This window comes from Canis lupus, chromosome 31, assembly GCF_011100685.1.
Source record: "Canis lupus familiaris isolate Mischka breed German Shepherd chromosome 31, alternate assembly UU_Cfam_GSD_1.0, whole genome shotgun sequence".
Lineage (NCBI taxonomy): Eukaryota > Metazoa > Chordata > Mammalia > Carnivora > Canidae > Canis > Canis lupus.
Genome location: NC_049252.1, coordinates 25747422 through 25766595, shown reverse-complemented (window position 1 = coordinate 25766595; position 19174 = coordinate 25747422). Strand labels below are relative to the sequence as shown.

General features: G+C 36.7%; 1 pseudogene; it reads left to right on the top strand.

Moving 5' to 3' along the window:
* Positions 1-14654: 14654 nt before the first annotated feature.
* LOC102153961 lies at positions 14655-15215 on the top strand (annotated as a pseudogene).
* The last annotated feature ends 3959 nt before the right edge of the window (positions 15216-19174 follow it).

The window sequence follows — 19174 nt, the reverse complement described above, 5'->3', positions numbered from 1 at the left end:
TAATTCAAAGTCTTTCAAGACTTCTGACAACAGTATGTGAAATCAGAATTGTTAATTGTAAGACATACTAAAACATACAATAATGTTAACAACATTTTTCTTTAATATAGAAAATAAGAAGAGGAAGTTATATACACGAATATGTGGAAGGATCCATTCTTTCAACTTATGCTTTGTGCCTACTTGTGACTTGAGGAAAAAAAAATCACATCCCTATGTAATAATTTACCTTTTAAGTAAAAATTTTATTTATTTATTTATTTATTTATTTATTTATTTACTTACTTACTTACTTATTTATTTATTAGAGAGCACAAGTGGGGAAAGGGGCAGAGGGAGAAGTAGACTCCTTGCTGAACAGGGAGCCCAACAGGATATAGTGTCCCACCCGAGGACTCTGGTATCATGAATCCTGTGATCAGGACTTAAGCTGATGCTTAACCCACTTAGCCACTGAGGTAGCCTAGGGGTAGGATATTTTGACTTGACCTTTCTTCCTGCCCTGCCCCACCACTCACTTCACCTCAGTTGTTATCACTGTTTGATATCATTGCTTGGGAAAAACAAGCTTTACTCCTTTAAAACCTCAGATTAAATTAAATTAAACAACATTTTGTAAACGTTAATAGCCACAACAGAGAGTCCATATTTCAGGTTCACAACTCTTTTAATTTTTCTTTTTTTTTTTTTAAAGATTTATTTATTTATTAATGAGAGACACAGAATGAGAGAGAAGCAGAGACATGGACAGAGGGAGAAGCAGGCTCTTCGCAAGGAAAACTGATGAGGGACTTGATTCTGGATCCTGGGATCACGACCTGAACTGAAGGCCGGCGCCCAACTGCTGAGCCACCCAGGGGTCCCTAAATTTTTCCAACATGAAATAGCCGTTGATGAAATAGTTCTCCATCTTGATTACAACAATGGTTACATGAGTCTATACATGGGATAAAATCACATACAAATGTACATACACACAATGTGTGCATCTTTAAACTGACAAAAATGACAGTTTTGAGCTAATGTCAATTTCCTGGTTTTGACATGGTAGTACAGTTAATTAAGACACCACTATTGAAAGATACAGATGCAATGAAACGCCGGGACACCTGCACCCCGATGTTTCTAGCAGCAATGGCCACAATAGCCAAACTGTGGAAGGAGCCTCGGTGTCCATCAAAAGATGAACGGATAAAGAAGCTGTGGTTTCTGTATACAATGGAATATTCCTCAGCCATTAGAAATGACAAATACCCACCATTTGCGTCGAGGTGGATGGAACTGGAGGGTATTATGCTGAGTGAAATAAGTCAATCGGAGAAGGACAAACATTATATGGTCTCATTCATTTGGGGAATATAAATAATAGTGAAAGGGAATAGAGGGGAAGGGAGAAGAAATGGGTAGGAAATATCAGAAAGGGAGACAGAACATGGAAGACTCTTAACTCTGGGAAACGAACTAGGGGTGGTGGAAGGGGAAAAGGGCGGGGAGTGGGGATGACTGGGTGGCGGGCACTGAGGGAGGCACTTGACGGGGTGAGCACTGGGTGTTATTCTGTATGTTGGCAAATTGAACACCAATAAACAATAAATTTATTATTTAAAAAAAAGAAAAAAAAAAAGAAAGAAAGAGGCACCTGGGTAGCTCAGTAGATTAAGCATCTGCCTTTGGCTCAGATCATGACCCCAGGGCTCTGGGGTTAAATGCCACATTGGATTCCCTGCTCAGTGGGGAACCTGCTTCTCCCTCTCTATCTCTGTGTGCTCTCTCTCTGTTTCTCAAATAAATAATAAATAAATAAAATCTTTAAAAAAAAGTTGTCACATCAGAGGAAACAGTAACTTTCAAGGGATTCTATGTGTAATTTTTGTGACTTACTACAAGTCTATAATTATTTGCAAAAAAAAAACACAGCTAAATGAAAATTAACCATATGTTGACACTATAATTAGACTATCCATTGGTAAGATGTGATACAAGGTTTATACCAGGTATTTCTGGAAGATTCACAGGGACACGTTAATGTCTGTGGCTAAAAGAGACAAGATGCAGTCATCATTGACATATGGAAGTTCTTAATCCATTAAGAGTAGATAATATGGGTTGTAAATGAAGTCAAAGGATTAGAGATTTTTCTTTTCCTCTATGTTTCTTCTTTTTTTCTATGTTTACCAGGTGTCTCTTTCAGAATTTGTAAGGTTTCCCAACAATCCTCATTTTATTTCTTGACGGAGTCAGTAAAATTCCTCTACTCCAAATGACTGAAGCCCCATTTCCCAATGCATATCTCTTGGAACACTGATTTTAAGGGACACATAATAGATTAGATACAATTTTACATTTATGCGATGAATATTGGACTACTCAATCAGATTTGCTTTCTTCCCCTTTCAGTTTTAAAATATGCTTAAGTATATTATGAATTTCCAAAGGAAAGATTACAGTCCCCCCTCCCCCCTCTCCATGGTGGAATTGACAGTGACACTCCATAAGCTTTCCTGAATTCTTTAGGCCAGATAATATTATAATTTTTAGTCAAAATCAGTTTTAGTCAAAATTTATACTCCAGACAATGAGGTATTGTCCTTATTTCAGGGAATTTTTGCAAATGGATAAAATCTAAATTTGTTTTTGATATACACTCTCTTTGGTACTTTACCAACAAAATAATCCCAGTCATGTAATTGAAAGGGAAGCTGTTATCACACTCATAATCATAAAAAGACTGAATAGTGGCTGATTCTATGTTTTTAACAGCTTACTCTTCCTCCCGGGCAAACGACCACAGAGGTTAATGTTTGACTATAAAATTGATTCCAGAGGACTTCACTTTCTGTGTCCTATGGATACTGCAAGGTGAAGAGGTGTCATTGATTGCTCATATTCTCTAACTTATAAACCAAATTTGAAAAATGCTTTAGCTTCAACAATTTTAGGGTGATTTCTCATGGTCTATTATCATGCTAGGTAAAGCAGGAAAAACAAACAGTCAAACCACATTTAGCACATCCTCAGGAGCGGCAAACTTCATTCTGGGAGAATGATGTAGAAATGGTCTCCTAATCGATTGTCAACACATGGAGCAGAATGCTTTGTACAGCAAGCCTGCGTTTACTGAAGTCAGGAGATGGAATCCTATTCGTTTTTTCATTTTCACATTCTTGACGGGAAATGAATATGGTTGGGAATTTTTAAATGACTTACTTTTTACTTTCCTACTCCATACCTTTTGTAGAGGGTTTAGCACTTTGCCTGGGATTGTCTCCTATCACCTCCACTTTAATTCTATCTTCTGGGGTTTTAGGTGCCAAAAAGCTTAATAATAAGATTTTATCTCAACTGCATCATGCATAGGTCTTTCGCATTTGTAGCTTCATATTGTGGCTTAACAAATATAGAAGGTAAGGGTGGGTAATGAAATATCTGGAGACAGGCCCAGTCTTACTTTTTTGGCTTTATAAAGTTTTTGTTAAAAAAATGTTTAACACATGACTTCACATACCACCACACTCTTTTTTATATGAAAAGTGGAAATAATATTAGTTAATTCACAGGACTAAGATGAAGAATGTATAGATGAGAATTACATAATAATATAGAGTAGGAGGTTAAATTTTTAATTTATTGAAGGTACTGTGCTTCAGATACCTTGTTCTGAGCACATTCCCTTTGCTATATGATGTGATTATCAGATGCATGGCATCTGATTAATTTGTGAATCAGATTACATATTAATTGTCTTTTAGCAAGTGGGAGGAGCATAGAATAGACTTTGGTCTGCATTACTGAGATTCCAAAATGTATGAAAAAGACATCACTATTTCAAGCAGAAACAAAAGAATGGTTGCTTTTTCCAACATGGAGAAATATCAATTTTGTGTCCCAGAGTTTACTTGTGACTAATTTAATATATTTCCTTGCTTAAATCTTCACTCTTTGCTGTGTTAGGTCAGAGTAAAAATGAGTAAAAATTTCAGGCAAAAATGTGCAAACCTTTAAAAGAGTCCTTATTGCTGAGATACCACTTTGGATAAATCCCTATACATCAATGCAGTATGTGATGAGAGACACTGAAAAGTTAGAAAAACATGACTATTGAAATAAAGAACCACCTGGCACCCATTAGCCCACCAGATCCTATTCTTGGGGATAATATTTGCAGTCATTACTCTATTAGTGATTCTGTGGGGAATGCCAAACAAAAAATTATTAATAGTCTTGAAATTCAAAATGAATGAGCTACATAAGTTATTATCTTTGCCTGTTGAACTTTGAAGTTTCACAAATGAGTAGAGAATGAAGGCACATCATCGCCTTGAAGCTGCTGAAACCACATAAACCAGCTGATACTGTCCTGAGCGCGCCTGCCTGTTTATAGGCTTTTGATCCCTGAGTGGTGAGACATGTTTGTAAGTCATGAATTGATTATTACCAGAAACTCCCTCTTCCCCAAATGCAATTAGAACTAGGATAGCTCCTTCCAGGGGTAGGTACAGATTTGGTACAGAGGAGTCAGGTCTCTCTTATCTGTTAATCAACTGACATCCCAATTGTGCCCTGCTCCAGCCAACATTAAACAGTCTAAGCATGTGACTCCTGAGGGAACAACATGCATGTTTGAATCCACTAGTCTAACACTTATTGGCTATTTGTCTTGTATCTATTGTAGGATCTCTCAAAAATTCAAATTCCTTTAATGTAAAAAAGAGATAATGATAGTATTTATATCACAAGTTTATGATCAAGAAGGGATGATAAGATATCCAAAGCAACTAAAGAGTTCCTTGGATATAGAAAGCACTCTATAAATGTTAACTATTATTTAGACTTTGTATAGAACTTATGTCCCCCAAGTTTAATAAATACATGTGAGTCCCTTGACCTAACTTGTTGCATGAGCCATAAACATCATATAATTTTTATTTTTTTAAGATATTTATTTATTTATTTATGAAAGAGAGAGCTACAGAGAGAGAGAGAGAGAGAAAGAGAGAGACTTCAAGCCAGGCAGGTGAAGGGGCAGAGGGAGAGGGAGAAGAAGATTCCCCTCTAGGATCCTAGGATCATGACCGAAGGCAGAACTTAAGTGACTGAGCCACCCAGGAGCCCCCATCACATCCTTTATATAGTCTAAAACCAAATATTTATTCTCTCAATTCATAAACATTTCAGATATCCACTGAAGTACACAATAGTGTACTCTATTCCCTCCCAAAAATCAGAAATATATAAATATATAAATAAACATAATCTATCCAATACTATATATATACATATATTAATCCTGTATATATATGTGTGTGTATATATATAATATATATTATATTATATATTATTATGTATTATATATTATATATTATATTATATATATTATATAATATATAATCCTGCTTGCAACCTAGTTCAGAATGTCCTTATAATGCTTTTCTATTCATCTTAAAAATACATACTTCTTTTATACTTCTGGGCAGTCTTACTTCTTTGCCTTTGACTCTGATCTTCACTAGAGCTTGTCTGGTCTTTAAGCTACCATATTCCTCTATCAAGGTTAATCAGGGATCTTTAGACGTAATACCCACCTCTCACATAACATGAAAATGTGATATCTATAACATCGCTTTGGAAATTTTTATTTGTTCAGCAATTTTCAGTGTGCTTGAGGAAAATAATTTGGTATTTGCTTTACTGCTTATAAATACAGCCCCTAAGGGGCCATTAAAAATTTACACACTATAAATTTGATGGTAGATTACTTTTTAAAAGTCTTTGGGCTGAAATTTCCATTTTCTTAGCTAATATAATTTAAGTCCACTTATATGAGACATTCCATATTCATCCAGCTGGTAAAGAGAGCCAAGCAGAATTATTTTTCCATAAAACTCATTTGATTCTCATGGAGTATCATGATCATGGAATGATCTTTGTCTTTTATGAAAGATTTCTGTCTCACACATTAGTTGTTACTGAATAGAAGTACATGCTTTATAATATGGCAAGCCACATTAGGAGTGACTGAGAAAAGAATCACAACAAAATATAATACCATAAGCTGAGAGGAAAGAAGACAGCTATATCTCAGCATCCTGTAAATGAGCCTCCGAGTCCAATGAAACCAGGAATGATGACCAACTGCTTTGAGTATACAACCATCATCTGAAATCCAAGGCAAAACTATAAGCTAGCTTTTACCTACAAAATACAAGTAAGCATAGGCATAATATTGTTAATCTATTTGTTTGAAATTAGGCAATACTCTGAGGCTTTTATGCAAATGGTAGTGTAAGAAGGATATTGAAATTGGCTGTCAAGAATGTCTCACCAACAGAGTGAGCACATAAGCTGTCTGAGCCAGCAGAGAATATTCAGACACTCTTTAACATTGATAACAAATGAATTAGGTATAATGATAATATGTTTCAACTGCTGAGTTGGAAATTTCTCTTCCTTTTCTCTTACAGAATTCATCTACCCCATCTTATCTTGTGGCCCTTTATACCCCAGCTACTATGTCTACCTACTGATCTCTGTTCTCCCAGTCTCCACCTAAATAGGTCTCTCTATAGTGACCTGAGAGAGAGTTGCTAGAAGCCCACTGGCAGCCAGGAGCCAACCTTCTTCCAGAGACTATCAATTCAATGGCTTCCAATATTTAAATTACAGATCTTATGATTCTGAAAACCTGAATTACTATCCCAGCTTCTACTGTGAAAACTACTTCTCTACAACTTAATACAGACCAGCCTGTAGGACTGGCTTTTATAAATTAGCTTCATGGCTCTTCAAACTCCTATGGGAAAGGCCACTTATATTTGTTTACTACAACGCCTCACTTCAGAAATTGACTGGCCATCAACTACTTAGTTTCTCTGAGAGATACATGTTCTATCATCATTTTACAATCAAAGAATAGTCCAAAAAAAAAAAAAAACAGTCAAATTGGGAAACTATCTTATGTCAGATGATAAGAAAATCTATAAAAGAAATTATACGGTTATTTCATATTCTTGTTCTACAATGTGACAGGTATGTCTCTGTTTACTAAACTAAACTTTTATGGATTTTGAACATATTCATGTTTTTCTTGTACTTTTAAGACTTACTGGCTTACTGGGGTTGCACTTTTTTATATTACAAATTACTATATGGATAGCTTTGGATTCTGATATATATATATTATATAAATCAATAAGGACAGCCTATTTGTAAGGAAGCTTCACTTGCAGTGAACAGAGAATAATACATAATACTTGTGGCATCACTATGTTGTAGTTGTGAAATTAATGTAACACTGTGTGTGGAGTATACTAATGAGTAAAGAAAGGGTTAAGGTATGGGCAGGGAGAGATAGGATGCCCCTGACTCCCTGGACTAGGCCTGCACAGGGGACTACATGACCAGGCTCACAGAAATTCAAATGTGGAGAAATGCTGAAGCATTCAAAACCAGAACTAAGAGATCAAACCAGACTGCCTGGCCATAAATGTTAGAGAGTATTCTTTGTTTTGTTTTGTTTTTTGTTTTGTTTTGGTTTTTTGGCAGCTACATTGTAATCACAGAAAATGACCAGTCCTCAAAGAAGTAAGCCATTAAGGATATTATCAATACTTCCTGCTCAAACCAAGATGGAACAAGAATTTCAAGGCCACAAGCTTCCTGGTCAGTTCTGAAAAAAGACTGCCACTAAAAGTGCTCAGTGGTAACCCCTTTAGGACCCCTCTCACTCTAAAGAGCTTTTTTCTTCCCCTTCTGTTCTCACTCATTTTCACTCAATAAACTTTCACTTCACCCTGTTGTGTCTGAGAGATTCATTCTTTGGTTCCATGAGACAAGAACCCAGTGACCCTGTAACACTAAAAAAATAAATAAATAAAAACAAACAAACAAACAAAATCCTCCAAAGAACAGTGACACTTGAGCAAAGACTTGGAGGATCTGAGGACATTAGTACTATATACTAACTGTTTCCCTTTGTCTTTGACATCTAAGAAGATTAGAACTGAATATGAGGCACAAGCCTGGTACTCCAGAGGCCCCTGTGGTCTGAAAATGTGTGGTCTTTTGTTCCTTGGAGAGACAGGGCAGGACAGTGGTTAAGGGCATGAGTTTCAAATTCCAACAGGATTCAAGTATTGGTTCTACAGTTCTTTAGCCACATGACTTTGGGCATTGTATTTAATCTGGGCCTCTAAATGATGATAATAATAGCACTTACCTCACAGGGCTCTTTTGGGAATTAAATGAAATAGTGTACATAGATTCCTTTGCATTCAGGAAGAACTCAATAAAAATAATCTATATATTAAAAATTGGACAAGATGTTTCGGTTTAACCAGTGTTTATTCAGTATCCTCTATGTGCCCACTGTTGAAATTGTGGCCATTTCCAAAGAGAAAGAAGAAAGAAAGAAAGAAAGAAAAAAGAGAAGAGGAAATGAAACAACATAAAGAAAGAATGAGGAAGGAAGAAGAAAGAAAGAAAGACATAAAGAAACGCACAAGAATAAAACCTCCATCACGACGGCAACTTCGTTTGTCTATTCCGTGCTTTCTCTCTGTCTTTCCTTCCTTCCCTCCACCTCCCCATCCCTCCCCCCCAGCCCCGACCCCCCTCCCCTCCGCCCCTCCCTCCACCATCCATCACCCCCTCCCCTCCCCCCCACCGCCACGCCCCTCCCTAAACTTCAAAAGAAAGAAAGAAAATCAAACGAAAAGAAAGAAATGTATGGAGTCTCCCATGGAGAGATGCTTAAAATCCAGGGGCAGCAGCTACCTAATTTGACTGCTTTCCAACATTTGATGCTTTTTTGACTACTTCCCTCTATTTGTAACATAACTTCAAATTGATTTTGTTTGTTTAACTCCAGATTGCTTTTACTTCTCTGGCTATTCCCTCTAGGTCTTTCATGGGCTTCTCTTTGCAAATTCCTTAAACATAAGATTTCTCAGGATGCCATCATAGGCCCCTGATTATCTCATTCTACCTGTTCTTGGGCTTTAATCACATTTAAGGGAGGGAGCCAAGCACAGTGGTTAAGAATATAGGCTATTGAATCATATTGCCATGTTCTGAACCCTGGGGCCCACTCTTTCTCCTAGGGGATCCTCTGATCCATTCTTTACATTGCAGCCAAAGTCATCTTACAGGAGGCAAATTTGATCTAGTTGCACTCATATTTATAACCTATGAATGGTTTCTCACTGCTACAGATTCATATTCCCTTGTCTAAGCCAATGAGGACAAATGAGTTTTGGAATCCAGAGTTTTTCTGATTTTAGAAAAATAATAAAATGGATAAGCTGTATATTATATAATGCCTCAGGCAGTATCTGGGACAACATGTCATAATCAAATATATTAATTTATTTCTAAGGCACAACATAAGCTATCCACATTAAGAAGAAAAAATTAATATGCATAGTTTCCATTAGTTTGAGCCATGTGATTCCATCTGAAGAGAATATATCATGTTGTCTTTCACTTCCAAATTAATCCCAAAGAATTTTTGATTTTCAAAGATTTGGGGACCTTTGAAGAATGTCTAAACTCCCACTGTGGCTTCCAGAGCCACTTGAAATCTGGCTCCTCTCTCCAGCTTCATCTTCCAACTCCTCTCTTCTAACATTCTTTGATGAAGCTGAGTGTCTTGAAACAAGACCCCTTTGCCTGACTAACTCTTCTGCCTTCAATCCTTTAACTGAGCTGAAGAAATATACTATCTTTTGAAGATAAAATTAAGGCATAAAGGTGTTGAGTGTGAGATAATTAGTGGTCAGATCATAGAATAACTTTCATAAAATACTTAGAAAATTGAATTTAAATTTACAAAGGTTAACCTAGACTTTTAAGAAGAGCATTCAGAGAAATACATAGAACACCAAGTTGAGAGAGGCAAGACCAAAGGCATGGGGGCACTGAGGACCATGTCCAAGAGCAAAAGCAGAATAACTGAGATGCAGCAAGATATGAAAGTAAAGTGTTCTAATATGTCTCAGAGATTAAAAAAAATAGGAAAATCTGCTCATCTGAGATTGGAGAAAGGAAGTGAGGAAAAGGTAGGTCATAGATATCTCCTGGGCATCCCATTTTCAGTGTGGCATAGATGGTGTAGTATAACTAAGGTGGGTGCAAAGGATTAGAAGAAAGTCTGGGCCAGAAGACTGTTTACAAAGGCAGTTGAAGCTTCTGCTGGGTTTGCTGTTTTTGTGAAAGACCCAGGGTGAAGCAAGGAAAAGTTTGGAAGTCTAACGACAAAATAAGATAGATATTTAGGTAGTGATAAAACCACCAATTCCCTAATTTATCCATTAAGGAGGTATTTAATGAAGAACAACTATATAACTTAGATTGTTTGTGAGCTGAAGATTCAGCATTGAACAAAAAAGAAAGATTAGAATTATCGACTACCCGCCTTCCCACTCCCCCGAGATTACAGCAGAGATGTGCCATTCAAAGAGTGAGTGATTTACCAGGGTAAATCAATGGTGTTACAAAACCTATGATTTAGTTAAGCTGACATTTTTAATCATGCAAGACTTCTTAATGTTCTTAATGAAGGAAGCGATGCATTGATTTACCTGTTGGTATACATTATTTATCTCATGGCAAATAGTAATGATCTCCATGGACTAGTTGTTTTCAGTAGCACTGCCCTAGTCAGATAAGACAGTTTAAAAAAATAAATATGTTATAAGGGTGATAGAATTAAGTATAAGGATGATATAGATATCATAAACGGAAGCCTAATTTATCCTGGGATATGGTGGTTATAAAGTGAAGAAAGACTTAATTATCTTAATTATCCAGATGAAGGAAGAACATGCAGGGCAGAGAAAATAGCATGTCCTTGTGGTAGGAGAAAGCTGGAAATAGTTTAATTGTGAGAGAGGGAAAGGGTCCAGCATGCAGATGAAGTTAAAGACATGAGCAGGGACACTACAGTGCAGCCTCACAAATCATGTAGAGGATTTATATTTTATCACATGTGTATTAGAAAACAATGATAAAGTTTCATTAGGAGAGTGATATGACCAGTTTTCCATTTTAAGATTTCCTTTTTTTTTTTCTTTCGAGATTTTATTTATTCATGAGAGACACACAGAGAGAGGCAGAGACAGAGAGAAACAGGCTCCTTGTGGAGATCTTGTAACAGGACTTGATCTCAGAGCCCTGGGATCACACCTGAGCCAAAGGCAAATGCTTACCACTGAACCAGGTGCCCCTTCATTTTAACATTTATCAGTCAGGGGTAGGGAGCAAAGAATGGAGGGGACAATTTCTGAAAATGAGACAGGCCATTTGGCACTATTCCACAGCCCACCAAGAAAGGAAACTACTTTGAACTAGAGCAGATCTTCTTTTCCAAAAATTACTTTTGCCCCCATGCAACTTTTGGAAACATATTTAATTGTTGTGGGGTGTGTGTGTGTGTGTGTGTGTGTGTGTGTGTGTTGGTGGGGAGAGCAGTGATTCTTCATCTAGTGGATAGAGCCAAGAGTACCACCAAATACCTTACAATGCACAGAATAGTCTCTGACAAATAAGAATTACACATTCCAAATTGTCAGTGATGATGAGATTGAGAAACCCTAGACTAGAAGGTAGGCAGTAAAAGGACTAGATAGATTTATGGAGAGTTTGGAAGACAGCATGGGCCACATTTGGGATGGATTGCATATATTAGGAGGACTCCAACTAGATGCATGGAAATGCTGCTTACTCAGATAAGAAAAGAAATATTTTATTCTCCATAGTAAAGAGCAAAAGTACAATTTAATACACATAAAAGTTGGACACCCTCACAAAACCTCCAAATTGAAATATCTAGTAAGTAATTGGATATCTGAGTCTAGAATTAAAAATAAAAACAAGTGTGCATGGAAATATACATTTGAATGACACAGAATATGGACAGTGTTTTAAGCCATAAATGGGAGGGACCTCCCCTATATAGAGAATATGTCAAGAGATGAGCACCAAGTGTCAAGAAACATTATGCCCAGGAACCCAAACAAGGGTACAGAGAACTAAGTGGAAAATGAGGAGTGGATGTCATGCAACAACACAGATGAACATGTTTCAAAACCAAGGGCACAGTCACTTGTGTTGAATGTGACTAAATGTTCACATAAGATCATCCTAAAAGTGTCCATGACATTTAGCAGCATAGAGCCATTGCTGAGCATGGCCATGAAATCTCAGTTGTGTGTTAAACCAGATAGAGACAATATGGTCATTGGAAAGAGAATAAGAAGTGAGATAGTTGACAAACTTCTTTTTTTTAATTTTATTTTATTATTTTTTTTTTAGTTGACAAACTTCTTAGAGGATTCTATCTTTAAAAATTAGAAAAGCTATATTGTCATGAAGGAAATGACACTGTTTGACATATTTGGATTGAAGAAAGTTGACTGTGTCACAAGACTGAGAAAACAGAACCATTAGAATGGATGAGAATGAAGCTATTTGAAAGAGAAGGAAATAATAACTGATCAAGGCCCCAAAGCCAGCTTCGTGTGGAGTGAGGGTGGGCGACAGATATCTAGGGTCACTTCATGCGTTGAAGTTGTTATGGTGAACTTGAGCATTACATTTAATTATGAAAGAGATACTTATTTTCACCTAGCATTTTCTTAAGGGTAAATTTAAAAGAAAAAATAATTCACCTGCATATATTTATTTTCCAGAAGTATAAGGATAGAAAGTTAATGATTTTGTATATTCTTTTAGTTCATAAATAATTTGGAGTACCCACCATGTGCCTGTTACTGGGTCAAAGAAGACTAAACCCTGTTGCAGATCCTGAGGTACTTCCCCCACATGTGACTCTTCTGCAAATTCAAAAGACTGAAGTAGGGGCTGAGTTGGGTGAGCATGTGCCTTCGGCTCAGCTCATGATCTCAGGGTCCTGGGATCCAGCCTCCAACAGGGCTCCCTGGTCAGTGGGGAGTCTGCTTCCCACTCTCCCTTTGCCACTCCCCTGTTCACGCATGCTCGCTCTCTCTCTCTCAAATCAATAAATAAAATCTTAAAAAAAAGACTGAAGCCTTATCCATTCTGCATGACCCATATCAAAAGACATCCCTTGCAATTTCTCCTCTGTGGGCACCAAACCAATAGCTTAAAACAAACTAAGATTCCTGTGTCAGAAGAGTCAAAGCTTAGCTGAGCTGAACATCTGTCAGATAGTAGGAATTTGATTGAGCTTTAAGGGATGAAAAGGACCTGGAGAAGTGAGCAAAACATTTGGTCAAAAGTTGTAAGCAAAACAATGGGCAGACTATTCTACTGGTGCCAGATAAGCAAATACTATAGGAGATTAGAAAAAAAGCAATCAGCTGGGAAACAAATAGGAAAGATCAAGTTACATAAATAGCTTTTTGTTTCCAAATTCTAAAAGCTGCTTTAAGGCAGAAGTTGGATATTATAATAAGTGAAAAAAAAAAAAAAAAAAAGACATCTCTAATTCCAGGACTTTTCTTTATATCATTGATTTTTTTATATAGTGATAAGGATTTTAACTACTTATTATGAAGGTAAGTTTTATGCTTCTTTGTCTTCCTAGAACGTTGAGCAAAAAGAGAAGCTCAGCAGGGAGTGAAATGAATCACTCTCTGAGGTGTCTCATTTCTCACTCCCAACTGAGTTGGCAAAGGTTAGCACACTATTAAAATTCAAGTTTTTGCAAATATATTTCATTGGTAGTCAACTCACTCCAAAGGTATATCAGTTTTTAGCAATTATTCTCAGTGATAGTCTAAGTGTTTGCCAAAGAATTCTCTGCCTCACCTGGAAAAAGAATCCAATAACTCCATACTAGATAAAGCATGAGTTGCTTGTTGATGATAAGCTAAATGAGAGGACAAATCGAAGATAGTTTGAAACAACCATCTCCATGGTAACTTGGCATACTAAAAAACATTAACTAAAAGAATTAAGAAATTGTTCCTTCAATGACTACATTTCAGAATTTCATAAGAGGTAGAACTTCATAGGCGGGCACCTCAGATAAAATGCACATGTTATCACACCGAAATGTTGTTTTCCCACCTGGCCATTCACCGTTCATGTGAGTCTGGGAGTGGAAAGGATAAGCTTCTCAAGTTGTTGGCATACCTATGTGGCTCCTATTGGCTTTGAGGATAGGCATGCCTCTCCTCAATTAGTGATAATCCCTATCTCATAGGGTTGTTGCAAGGATTAAATGATACCATAATTTTCAATGTTTCACACATTGTACATTCTCAATAAAACATACACAAATATTTGGGAGGCAGGTGCTGATGACTGTTAGGAGTACATTGCTGGCCACAATTTATACGTTCATGCTCAAAAATCCCCAGAGTCAAGCTTGTGAAGAAGGGAGGGCATTATGTGCATCATGACAAATGTCTTTTGAAGACAAACCACATCTTATTTCCAGAAGGAAAAAAAAAAAAAAAAAATAGGTGAGGCGTGCCTTCTATAAACCAGAATAATTAAACAGCAGTTAAGAACACATGAATGTGTTCAGTTATAATTATAGCCTAGGTTAATTAGTCATTTTCATGACGAGACATGTATAAGAATGGGGAGGGTCTGAATCACATCTACTCCGGTTAGGGTACATATATAAACACGTCTGGGTAAAAAGAGAGGATATAAGAACATCTTCTCACTGTCACTCAGCTGAACTCACATCTCCTACCAACATGTCTTATAGCTGCTGTTCTGAAAACTTCTCCATCCACTCCCTTGGAGGCTACCTGCACCCCCTAAGTTCCCTCTGTAGCTCATCCTACCCCAGCAACCCAGTCTAAGGCACTGACCTCTGCTCTCCCAGCACCTGCCAGCTGGGCTCCTCCCTCTACAGTGGCTCTCAGGAGACCTGCTCTGAGCCCACTAGTTGCTAGACTTTTTGTGTGGTTTTCAGCCCTTGCTAGACATCCCACTACTGGCCAAGGACCTCCATGCTCTGCGATCCTTGCCAGCCAACTTATACCCTCAGCTGTTGATCCAGCAGAAGTTACTGCCTGGGTTATGAACTTAGAAGCTCCTATACTCTGGGCTGTGGACCAAGTGGCTTTAGACCCCTGGGTTATGGAGTCCACAGCTTCCCTTTCCTGGTCTATGAATCCAGATTCCACTGCCCAACCTACTTGGCTTCTAGGAGCTGTCAAACTTCTTGATGCCAACCAACCTGCAGATCTGGCTTCTCCCACAAACCGACTTGTTAAGGATTCTAGACCTGGACTTCACAGTTCCTCAAAGTCAATCTTGGCTATTGTCTGGCTAGAGTCTATATTCTGCCACCTAGAAAAGTATGATTAAATAAAAATCCTATTAATATGAAATCATTTATCTCTTAGATACCTATTCTGTTTTCCTTCTATTTTCTTCTATTTTCCTTCTTACTTCTTTAGTTAAAAATAAACCGAGAGGTCTTTTTTTTTTTTTTTTTTTTTGCCTTCAAATAAAATCATGTAATTTGATATTGCCACAGGTCAATATTAATTTAAAGAAAAAAGATATCCATTGGGAACTTCAAACTCACTGTTCTCTGTCTAAAAAGAAATATTTCAGAAGTAGTTTCCCTGGTAGGCAAAATTCTCTGACAACACAGAATTAGTTCCCTGAAATTTTTGGCAAGTGGAATCACAGCTTGGGCAGGGAGTTATTCTAAGCACTTCTCTGTATAATCATTTCAGCCTTATTAGGTACCTTGCTTTGGTTAAACTACTAATAAATCTAATCCCTTCAGAAGATGAGTTTCAGAGACAGCAGCGGTGCTTCAAAGGCACTATCCTGGCTACTTTAGATGAGGAAATGTCAAAATAGTTGTCATGAGTCCCTTTTGCAGACTTAAGCAAGTGGTAATGGAATATTAACTAACAGTAGTAACTGGTATGATGAGACAAACATCCAAAATAAGGATAAAATTAAACATTTGTGGACTTTATTATAATACAATTAATTCAATTTCTAAGACTTATTTCTCATCTCGGTGCTTAACTCTCTCCTTCCTCAGTCTAGTCACTCTTTACCTGAGAAGGAGGACTTCATCTCTTGATATCTTGGGCTTAGATCTGGATGTGATAACTAGATAGTCTACTAAACTCTTGTTTTGGGAAACACAGTCATCAACATTTGAAAATACGTTAAGTGTGAAGAAAATATCTAAGTAGATACAGATACTCATTGTTCATTGCCCTCACAAAGTATTTCTCTCCCATCTTCTCAAAAGAATTGGGTTTTGTGTCTGTACCCCCTCTAACCTACACATAGTTTTATAAAAGAATGTGACTATGCTCCAGGTTTCAGGACGGAATCTGCCTAGTTCTGGGAAACCCCGAATCTTCCCTGAAAGTGATTGGTTCTGGATGGAGCATGTGATCTGACTTAAACCAATGTGAAACAAGGAGTGATGTAAACAGGTGCTTCTGGTAAAGTTCTCGTGCAGTTTTTTTGAGCAACCATCTCTTTCTCTGGATTTTGTCATATCATTTTTTTTTTCATTTTTTTTAAGATTTTATTTATTCACTTGAGAGAGAGAGAGAGAGCATGAGTGGGAGAGGAGAGGCATAGGAAGAGGAAAAAGCAGACTCCCCACTGAGCCAGGAGCCCTGCTTGGGGCTTGTTCCCAGGACCCTAGAGATCTTGACTTGAGCCGAAGGCAGATGCTTAACCATTTGAGCCACCTAGATGCCCCTGGACTTTGTTGTATCATGTGTGGAATGCTATATCCATCTTGTATAAGACCTAAAAATTAAACCATTACATGAAAAACAGCAAAGCCAAGAGAAATGCAAGGAGCAGAGCCCAGACCGTCTCATTTCTGGATTTTAGTAAATATGAGCCAATAAATTTTTCTTATTACTTAAACCATTGTGAAAAGCAATGCTTTCCTAAATGAGACACTCATTTAAAAGCTGAAACAACACTCTTTCCCAATAAAGGCCCTATGTAATGTTAAAGATTGTTTGCAACCCACCTTTTCTTAATTCCTCTCCTCACTACTCCCCACATGCATTCACTCCACCAATATGCACTCCACTAATGCTATCTACTCCTGTTTCCTGAAACACATTGCAGAGAACTGAGCTCTTTTACAGTCTTACACCTTTTAGAAGGAGTGTTATGTCTTTCTAACCCTTCAAAACCCACAGAAATATTATCTCTTCTCTCACTCCTTTTTGGTAGAGTCCACAATCAATAGAGTTGATTATTTCCTACACAATGTTAGCACTAAATTGCTTATATTTTTGTTAATTACAAATTCACTATTTTATATTTTATTTAAAGATTATTTTGTTTGATCAGTACTGTTTATTTTTGTTATAACCTTGATGGAATCTTACCTAACGGGTTCTAAATAGTAGTAAATAATAAATATTAATAAAATAGATGAATGAATAAAATAGATCTAGAGTGATAGTCTCCAGGATGTATTATGTCAACAGAAACAAGCATTCATTCATTTTTGCTAGTTAAACTCAATTTGGATAAGCTAGTTGTCAGTAATGTAATTAATATCCTAATCAGCACATTATAAAAAATGACGTAGTACCATCTAATGATATTATCACAACAGTGGTAGCTATAGGATAAGTTGGAGAACTCAAAACAAACAAATTCCCACTTCTGGATCACACAAAGGCAGAAAAACAACTTCACCAAAAGCTAACCTCAAAAAAAAAAAAAAAAAAAAGCTAACCTCAGAGACAGGCCAGAGTAAATGCATCTGGGGAAAGGAACAAAAGTAAGTGCATAATTACTATAATAAACCATGACACTTTCACATCCAAGACATAATGGAACAAAGAATTCAAAAAGATGGGAGTTAATGTTCAAATGGCCAAGGTACTATGATCCATTCTTTCTTTCCAATGACTCTTTGTTAAGGGCTACATAGACAGTGAGTAGTACTCTAACTTTCTCTTTCCTTCCTCCCTTCCTCCCTCCCTCCCTTCCTTCCTTCTTTCCTTTCTTGGCTATTTGAATCAAAGTCTGATGTCATAGCTTTGTAAAATATCAAGAATTATCCCAAGAAGCAAAATTATATAGAGATAGTTTCATAGAAAATAAAATGATATTGCATGTGAATACTTTTATTACAGTGTTCTATAAGAATCTATTTACCATTAGAAACAGATAAGGCTGGCAAGAGAGCATTTCCATATTCCATATAGTATCATTATAATGGATATCTAATTCTGAGTATTTCAGAGACTAAAATTTTTTTTCAGTATTCATTACAGTGTCTGAGAGGGGTTATATGGGACTTGACTTATTTTACAAAATTTTGTATTTAAAGGAAGTTGGTCATTCCCCTTGGCACACTCTTTTGAGGTGGACCAATGAGAAACATACTTTTTCTTTATTCTCAGAGTTACCCTCAAATACAATCAGACTATTCATTTTAAGTGATGGATTTCTACCAGCATGCATGACAACTAATAGCTTACTGACTTCAGTCTTTGTTCTGTCCTGTTAAAATTTTTATAAGTAATCTTAATAAAAATTAAATGGCTTAAAGGAAAGCACAGATTTCATTCAGTAGGTAGATTTGACAAGATGCCATTTCATGTCCTTTTCAACTCTAGGATATTAAGATTCTGATAGAAAATCATAGAATGTGACACCTAGAAAGGACCTTTGAGATCTTCTCATCTAAAGTCATTATCTTAGGAGATATCCAAAGAGGCAGAGCGACTTGTCCAAATTCATGCAGTGAATTAATAGAACCAGGGCTAAAAGCCAGATCTCTTCACTCTTGGTCTAGTATTCTTTCATCGCTATGCAATCTATCTATATGAGTGACTTTCTGGTTAGAGAAGAAGAATAGATTTAAATTAACTTCAGTCATTTGGTTTGTAAAATAAAACTAAGGCAAGGATAGAGGAAATAAATTGTGGTAGAACTGAATTGAATTCTAATTTTTTAATTTATTTATGTTTTACTTTAATACAGCTGAATAAGTGATTAGAAGTCCAACATAGCAACCTAATCAAATATAAAAGTAATATACACTGTTCAACCTTATCATCATCAAGTTCTAAGTCCTTGAGAGATAGAAACAGGTTGACTAGACATTTAATGGGTGCGATGAATACAATCCAACCCTTAGAAGAATGGAATGTACAACATTTACAGACACAAGAAACCATAATCTCAAACATACAGAAAAGATACTGTT